Raw genomic sequence first — 9,871 nt, forward strand, 5'->3', positions numbered from 1 at the left:
ACGAAGGATTCACATTACATATAGTGATCCGCAAACTGACACGAATTATACCTTGTATTCAGTGGATGAATATATGAGGCATCCATGAGAACTAAATATACTGGTAGCAAAATTTACACCAAGCTATTTTCGTTCCGATGGAAAAAGCTCATGATTAGGATTTTTGCGATTCTGCCCCTCATTCTTGTTTACTATCGCTTTATCCGCATGTATCAATTTTCAATTTATTATGTTTTATTTGTAGTCTCTTGTTGTTTTATTTGTAGTCTCTTGTTTTTACGTACGTATGTATGTATGTATGTATGTATGTATTTATGTATGGATGGATGGATGGATGGATGCATGCATGCATGCATGCTTGTATGTATGCATGCATGTATGTTTGCATGCATGTATCCATGTATGTATGTATGTATGTATGTATGTATGTATCAAGACTGTTTGCTTCCACTTCAATAGCAATTTCAGGGATTACATGCTACCTGGTTCCACTCCAAACATCATTTTATTGGATTCAACCCTGCTTCAACTTCGTCAGCAATTTCAGAGAGTTTTGTCTTCTTATTTTTTCTTTAAGTCTTAATGCTTAAAATGACTGTGTTCGGATGTGCTATATTAGCGGCATTAAAATAAACAACAGGCTGCACTGACATTAAACAACTCAGTTATCGCAATGTCTTAAAATGCCTTGTAGTCTCGATTCGCATGACGATATAAGAAATGCTACGTATGACACAGAAATAAATATGTTTTAAATCCCTCTTTACAAATGCCAAATACGGCTTGACAACTTCATTAGACATTCAGAAGAACAAAGCCTCGTTTATATATGATGACATACAGATAGAAAGATATATACATATATATAGATGATCGAGCAGGAAAACAAACAGATATATATAAAACTATATATATATATATATATATATATATATATATATATATATATAGAGAGAGAGAGAGAGAGAGAGAGAGAAAGATAGACATATAAATAGATAGATGGATGGATGGATGGATGGATATATATATATATATATATATATATATATATATATATATATAGATAGATAGATAGACAGATAGATAGATAGATAGAGAGATATAGAGATAAATATTTAGATAGGTAGATAGATGGATAGATATATAATCAAGCAGGGATACAGACATACATATAGATATATAGATGGATGGAAGGATGGATGGATTGATTAATGGATGGATGGATGGATGGATGGATAGATAGATAAACTACAGAGAAAGAGACATAGGAAGATAGGTGTGCAAGCATGCAGATATATATAATTATAACTTATAAGGAGCAATGTCTTTATCTCGTCAAATTAGTGTCTTCTTAATGCAATAATATTCGATCGAAAGTGAAGACAAACGTCTGGATCTGCTATTACATTTTTTACCGACATGGTGTGGACGGATGTTACAATGAAGATGAACACTTAGAACCTATTTATTTGACTTTCTTAGGTATATTTATGGATAATATTAATTTTGAAATTGTCAAATTAGAATTAGTGAAGAGCTGTAGCCAATAGCGAGTTTTGCACACGATATCGGGTGACTATTACTTATCAGCAACTTTTTCAGACCTGTCAAAAGCGGTATGTCATATGCATTTGATTATGACAAATGTAAATGTATCAAGCATATCTAAAAGAGTATGCAATAACAGTGTTATCAAATTTGTATTGCGAATCCATGCTCGTATAGGCTGGGTAATTGTAACCCCGAAAATTCATCACAGGGCCGAACATTCACCCTGCGATTTGCATCAGTATTGTCTGCATGCAGAAGCTGTGAACAAGAAAATACATTGTTTGTCCAGTAAGAAATTGGAGCATGAGATTACTCATTTTTATCTGACCGTATATAAATACATGTATGTATGCATGTATGTATGTATGTATGTATGCATGTATGTATGTATGTATGTATGTATGTATGTATGTATGTATGCATGCGTGCGTGCGTGTGTGTGTGTGTGCATGCGTGCGTGCGTGCGTGCGTATGTATGTATGTATGTAGGTATGTATATATGTATGTATATATGTATGTAAATATGTATGTATGTATGTATGTATGTACATGTGCATGTATGTATGTATGTATGTATGTATGTGTGTATGTATGTATGTATGTATGTATGTATGTATGTATGTATGTTTCACGTATGTCGTCTCTGGAGATAGGAACCTGTAATAATAATAATAATAATAATGAGGACTTTGCACAGAGCCTAATCTTTAGAAGCTCTAATCGCTTTACAAAATTAGACAACGCTTATAAGATAAAAAACATATATAATGATATGATTACAAAAACAAACACCGTGAAATTAGAAAACATAAAAAAGATGCTGAGAATATTTAAGGTAGAGAACATTATTAGGTATTTAAGTTTGTTCTTGCAGTCGAAATATGTGATATAATGTCATTAACTACTTTTAGAAGAGTATTTTCAGCACAGTGGCAATGGAGATATGGAGATTGTACATTGCAAAAAGACTGAATTCAGATGAGATACAAACTGTGATAGAACAACAATTTCTTAGATTTGTGATATGAATGGGGGATTATAAACTGGGCGGTAGTTATTTAAATCGTTATGGTCTAGTGTTGGTTTCTACAGCAGGGGCTTTACAATAGTAGTTTTGAAAAATGATGGGAATTCCCCGGATGAGAGAGAGGTATTAATAACATCATTTAGTGAAAGCAATACTGGATCTAAGCACTCAAGCGCAGTGATGTTGGATTTGGATCAATTTCACATGACTTTGGGGCATTCTTCATCAGGATTGTACGTACGAAATCCATAAAAACAGGTTAAAAATGCTGCTGATGGCTGCCGCGCAAATTCTGTATCCCAACTGTACGCTGATGACAAGTCAATTGATATTGTGGTGTCAAACCTATCTCTAATTGTTTGTACTTTGTCACGGAAGAAATCTGCAAACATGTCCGGAAGGTTGCCTGGAGAGAAGGTAGTTGTCAGTGGTCTAGATTTGTTCTTTGATACTAGCTTCTTAGTAATCTCAAAGAGCTGTTTGCAGCTGGAACTTTCCATGATCTTAAGTAGTGCAGTTGGCTGATTTCGCTGCATGGACTATATTCTATTATTATATATAAATATTCAGGTTCGGATAAAATAGAATGCCACATGTAAACTTGATGCGAATCTTCTGCAGGCATATACACATTGTGCCATCAAACGTGGATCATCATAAGTGCATTTAAAAAGTGCTGGACACGACACTGACACACACCACTAACGACTCTATCATTAGCAATATCGGTAATGATAGTTATCTGCCAATGGGCATAAACACGCATATAATTATGACCTTAATGTACATTCAGTTATGGTTTCAATGTCAGATAAAGCATAGGTCTTACTTTGTAATAAATAAACCATGTTATACATTTTCAGGGAAATTACCTTCTGTTTTCTCAATCCCTTCCCCTATCTCTCTCTCTCTCTCTCTCTCTCTCTCTCTCTCTCTCTCTCTATATATATATATATATATATATATATATATATATATATATATATATATAACTTGTCGTAAGGTACAGACATACATGGAAAGCCACAGAGTCAAAGATAATGAGGATTTGGAGCTGGAAGAAAATTCTGAACTTAAAAGAACCCCATCTAACTTTGAGAACGCCAACCATTTGTGCTAACTTGATCCCTTTACCTAATATTTTTCTACAAAATTACAAGAGATCAATGGTACAACGTTTTCAAAGCCTGAGAATACTTAGGTCTAAATGCATATTCCTTGACATGCACATATTCTAACATTTGTCTATACGATATAATAGTTTCATTTTCAAGCCTAACTATTAAAACGTACTGTATTTATCGCATGCGAAAATTTCGCTAGATCTATGACGGTAAAACTAAGATATAAACATACAAATAGAGATACAGAGAGTGACAGTAAAACTGACATATAAACATGCAAATAGAGATACAGAGAGAGAACCAGATTAATAAGAAACACGTGCATACTTACTTCTTAAGCATATATTAAATTAACTCTGATATAGGTCATTACAGTCACATTACAATTATAAACACGGAAAACTAGAGGATCGAGTAAGTAATGGGTCGATGATATAGTGGGTCGAGTATGTAAATGGGCCTAGTGGTGGTAGTCAGTAAGTAATGGGTCGATGATATACTGGGTCGGGTATGTAAATGGGCCTAGTGGTGGTAGTCAGTAAGTAATGGGTCGATGATATAGTGGGTCGGGTATGTAAATGGGCCTAGTGGTGGTAGTCAGTAAGTAATGGGTCGATGATATACTGGGTCGGGTATGTAAATGGGCCTAGTGGTGGTAGTCAGTAAGTAATGGGTCGATGATATACTGGGTCGGGTATGTAAATGGGCCTAGTGGTGGTAGTCAGTAAGTAATGGGTCGATGATATAGTGGGTCGGGTATGTAAATGGGCCTAGTGGTGGTAGTCAGTAAGTAATGGGTCGATGATATACTGGGTCGGGTATGTAAATGGGCCTAGTGGTGGTAGTCAGTAAGTAATGGGTCGATGATATACTGGGTCGGGTATGTAAATGGGCCTAGTGGTGGTAGTCAGTAAGTAATGGGTCGATGATATAGTGGGTCGGGTATGTAAATGGGCCTAGTGGTGGTAGTCAGTAAGTAATGGGTCGATGATATACTGGGTCGGGTATGTAAATGGGCCTAGTGGTGGTAGTCAGTAAGTAATGGGTCGATGATATAGTGGGTCGGGTATGTAAATGGGCCTAGTGGTGGTAGTCAGTAAGTAATGGGTCGATGATATAGTGGGTCGGGTATGTAAATGGGCCTAGTGGTGGTAGTCAGTAAGTAATGGGTCGATGATATAGTGGGTCGGGTATGTAAATGGGCCTAGTGGTGGTAGTCAGTAAGTAATGGGTCGATGATATAGTGGGTCGGGTATGTAAATGGGCCTAGTGGTGGTAGTCAGTAAGTAATGGGTCGATGATATAGTGGGTCGGGTATGTAAATGGGCCTATTAGTGGTAGTCAGTTCATTATAGGCCTGCAGGTTCGACAGCTCTTTTGGATTCGGTTGATTGCCAAAACACACATGAGTCTATCCATTACGGATATTGTAGTAGAAGCCACGTAATACGTGGATACCGATGATTCGAAAGAATAATTATGAAAACTGTTATACGTGATAGAGTTAAATGGGTTATATTTATGCGTGAATTTAAGAATACATATTCGACTTTCTTCCACGTAAATGCCGGATATATTCATCATGTTGTGCTAAAATGGTAACGTGATATTTGGTATCCGTTAATTCAGTACCCATTAAATATTGTTTTTGGTGTTTTGTAGAAAAATGTCCCTGATATTACTACTAGACTTGCTCCGGAACTGAAGCGTATAGTTTCCAATTCGCACTTCAGAACAACAACATCACAACGAACTGATCTTTAGAATATTCAATTGACAATTTAGCACGACACCCGACCCAGCTCCTGGTTATATCACTTTCACAGACTGACCATATAAATATCAATGACTTATGGCACGAATGCGCTGACCTAATCCGTCGCCGAAAATTATAATTTTGACGTCTGGTCAAAGACATACGGGGAATAATTTCAAAGATGAGAATATAGGAATCAAACAAGGTATAAAACTTATTTCTCCAAAAAAGGTTCAAGATTTTTCACTTAAGTATTTATTACAAGATTGTCTATTGCAAATAGTTCTAGAGGAGAGAAAAATATTTTAATATTACAACTATCTTTACTGCATCTGCTGGTTCATATATTGCGTTCATATTTTATGTAGCCTGTAGGTGTCTATGTTCGTTGAAATGTGAACGTATTACTACTTGATTATTTCAATTCGTCATTTGAGTTTATCCAGGTAATTTCCTGTTTAGATTTTAGAGCTGGTGAACGGTTTGTATCTAATATTTTTAATTAACTGATCTATGGAAATTCAAAACATCGTGTCGCACTCAAAGACACATCCGTCGTGTGTTTCCTTTACATGAATTGTATAGTATAGACCTATTTCATATCTATTTATATTGCAAAATTTAAACGATGCTCAGAGTTTTCATCTCCATAGGAATACAAAACAAATGAAATATATTTTTCGTATTAAATTCGCACTCTATGCTTTATATACAAACCGAATATAAGTAAATGTAAGCTACGTTTTGCAATGGAATGATGTTTTCTATGCGAAATGGAATTGAATATACATCTGGACAATTTAAATGTCGTCTGAGAGTTGTTAAGTGCCATTGTAGGAGCTACTTGGCAATGCATTTTATGATTTCATAAATCTCAAGTCGTAAACAATATTCCATTTAGAAGGATGTTGTTTTTTATTTTGTTGGCGGGGGTGTGTGCCGGTAGTTGTTGCTTATTTAAAAGAATGCTACGAAATTTAGATTCCTAATAAGAGAACTTAATGAAGATTCATGTATTTATAATTATGCCCTTGTTAACACTTTAACGTCTCGTCAAGTGTTTTATCACTTTCCGCGTGCAAGTTCTATTAGTTTTAATATTAAGAAATTGGTTGTTCTTGGGTTTAACGCCATTTTTCAGCACATGCCAGCCAGTATTAATGGTGGAAGAAGAAGCCGCTAAAAACCTGGAAAAATACCACCGACCCACGAGACGTTACTGGCAAGCTTTCTCACATACCCACATTGGCTGAATCTGAGACAGAGGTGAGATCGCAGTGATCCGTAACGGAGAGCGCTTTAGACCACTCGGCAACTAGGTGCCCCTTAAGAAATTGGACATTGAGATAAACCCAGAACATCAGAATATTTGGTACCACATGATATGATCGTTTTCTCATAACAAGGCTAATATAATATCAAGGGAAGAAGTCATCGACCAACATGCTGCTGTTTTAGTGATATTTATAGCTTAAATTTTAAAGCGTGAATGAATCAGACAAACACACTTGGGAATCTTCCAGCACAGTTGATGCACTGAATTGTATTGTTTCATAGTACACCAATGTTCTTAATTTACATTTTGCACATTCAGATAGAGTACGGTGTCTTGCTATTATGTCAAGTACCGCTTCCAATCTGGACAATCCAATGGTTTGAATCAAATTCCCATTGTTCAAGCGATAGGAGAGATATTCGAATGCAGTTGGTAGAGTGTTCGATTATGACAACTTGTCCTATCCCTTCTCATTATCCTGTGACGAGGCCAACCAGTCCTAACACTAACCTCTTAATGCAGAGCGCCAAGCATGGAAGCAGCTAGTACCATTTTTATAAGTCTTTGGTATGACTCGGCCGGGTATCGAACCCATAAACTCCAGCATTCAAGGCGGTCACTCTAACAACTAGGTCACCAGATCGGTCATCAATCATTTAAATTACCTATAATGCTTGTTTTCATATTTGTATACTGTCATAGCTGTATAAATCATGGTATGAGCATTGTATATAACATTTTATAAACACGAATGATAGACAACTCGATAGAATACTTTAACAATTTTTATCAGAGAATCAAGGCGCTTACGGATATATATATATATATATATATATATATAATTAGCTATTCATCGCATGTTAAAGTGCATCAGTAAGATACCGATTTACACAAGTCATACTTACATTCATACATTGTGCACACACAAAATGTATATATATATATATATATATATATATATAGAGAGAGAGAGAGAGAGAGAGAGAGAGAGAGTCCATATCAAGCTTCTACACATGTTAGTGGTTGGCTGTTACTTAGAGAGTTATTAATAAGACTCAAAATCGGTATGTTATATTATTTTGATAATTACAAAAAAAGTATACAATAACAGTATTAGATAATATGTGTCGCGATTCAAGTTCAGAAAGGCTTGGAATTTGAAAGTCCCGAAAATCACCACGCATACCCGACCATCCTGCGATTGGCACGAGTGTTGTCCACAAAACTGTAAATAAGAAAAGTAAATTGTTCTGACGAGAAATAAATTTGAGCATGACAATACTATTTTCTAGTATGTATGTATGTATGTATGTATGTATGTATGAATGTATATGAGTGTGTATATATGTTTGTTGATACATATGTATGCATTTATGTATGTATGTATGTATGCTTGTATGTATGTGTGTGTCTGTATGTATGTATCTATGTATGTATGTATGCTATTATCTCTAAAACGTAATCTTATTGTTGTACCTTTCAAACTATATAGTCCCTATTTTCAATCCCTCCTTTCGTTCTTGCTAAGTGTCTATCTCTCTCTGAAACACTATTGTTATTATACAATGCAATTCATTTCATCATGAGAAGTTCAAACAAAGTTTACCACGGGAAATGAAAGGTATTCATAACAAATTTATATTTATATTATTTGGAGCACAACCCATTAATCAGTTTCTTCTCTGTGGAGAAGGACACAAGCAGCCAAATACTAAACCAGAGGAAAATATTATTTATACAAACTTACTTATTTACGTTTTCTTGTTTTCTCCTGATTGCATTTCGAAGCACTTCCAGGATAGTCGCATCATCATCCATGTCGCTTGAACTTTTTCCAAGTGCTAAAACAAAATATGGACGACGTTGCTATGAGAAATGTAGAATCACACTTTTATTTTGAATCACGAAGAAGAAATATGGTACCCTTTATCACGCTGAAACAAGATAATTGTGCAGAATACCGCTCCAATGGTCTAAATGTCTAAGCGTCAGGGTTCGATGTGGAAGTGCGTTAGATTGATACATGTTTTTCTCCAATGAATACAATAACGATTCTAAACAACGAAAGCTAAGCCCATGGGGCTCAAACCTATAGCATCTATCAGGCAATTAATTGTATACTTATATTTAGTACAAATTTACAAAGACATAAAGATAGTACCAAAAACAAGGAAATGACAAACTAAAAAGAGGAACATAAGTGGCAGAGAGAAGGAAGAAAAACGTAATGGGAAAAATACGAAAGAAAGAAATACCGGCTGATAAGGTGACAGCACAAATGACCAAGAACAACATGAAAACAGTGAAGTTCCTCATGATTAGAATTTGATGTTGTTCTCTGTCCTCCGCCTGCTTCAAAGATATTGGGAGAACCACATTCTCACTATTTATGCAAGTCGTAGTATGTTATTAACCTCCAGGTGTCGCAATTGACAAAAAAATATTTTAATAATAAGGCAATACAAAGTACAAAAAAGAAGCGATTTGCACTATCAGCCATGCGACGCATCACCCCGCTCTGGAAGGAACATAAGTGGTGATATGTGAATTAGTTTAAAATTGTAACTGTTGACCTTGTTGCAAAAATTTTGATTGATAACTCAGAAGTGGGGAAACAGTGAATGCTGGAACTCCAAATGTATTGATATATAACAAAATGACATTCACAAGGTATAAAATTATTGTAGGGAGAAAAGCTATGCCTCCTTGGAGATCATATGTACCAGTTCAAACTGGAGTGAACAAAGAGACATATACTTCAAATACTTGAACCACCCAGATCACGTACATTCTCTTATCATCTCATCTAGAAACATTCCTCGTGAGCTGAAATTGTTGTTAGTAACATGAGATTATCAACTATTAATCTTTCAGTAATAACATTTCTAAAAAATGTGAACATTAATTATTTCCTTTTTATTAAAACTATCTCTACTCAATCTAGCATTGCCCGATTAGTAATTATATTACCTGTACCTGTCAATTTGGAATGACACCACATGTGCTTTTTGTTGTTGTTGTTGTTGTTGTTTTGGGGCTTAACGCCATTTTTCAGCACACGATAGGCTATACATGGCGGCCAGTATTAATGGTGGAGGAAGAACCCGGGAAAACCCCGGAAAGAACCACCGACCCAC

The 9,871-nt window shown here is 35.5% G+C and overlaps 1 long non-coding RNA gene across 1 annotated transcript; it reads right to left on the reverse strand.

The window, feature by feature from the left end:
* Positions 1-7,801: 7,801 nt before the first annotated feature.
* LOC149784210 (uncharacterized) lies at positions 7,802-9,147 on the reverse strand. The gene is made up of 3 exons (XR_016414112.1): positions 8,990-9,147; positions 8,482-8,575; positions 7,802-7,959 (listed from the first exon to the last, which is right to left on the reverse strand). It is a non-coding gene; the product is annotated as an uncharacterized LOC149784210 (long non-coding RNA).
* Positions 9,148-9,871: the final 724 nt, after the last annotated feature.

This window comes from Sinohyriopsis cumingii, chromosome 14 (assembly GCF_028554795.1).
Source record: "Sinohyriopsis cumingii isolate HCF-2022 chromosome 14, ASM2855479v2, whole genome shotgun sequence".
Lineage (NCBI taxonomy): Eukaryota > Metazoa > Mollusca > Bivalvia > Unionida > Unionidae > Sinohyriopsis > Sinohyriopsis cumingii.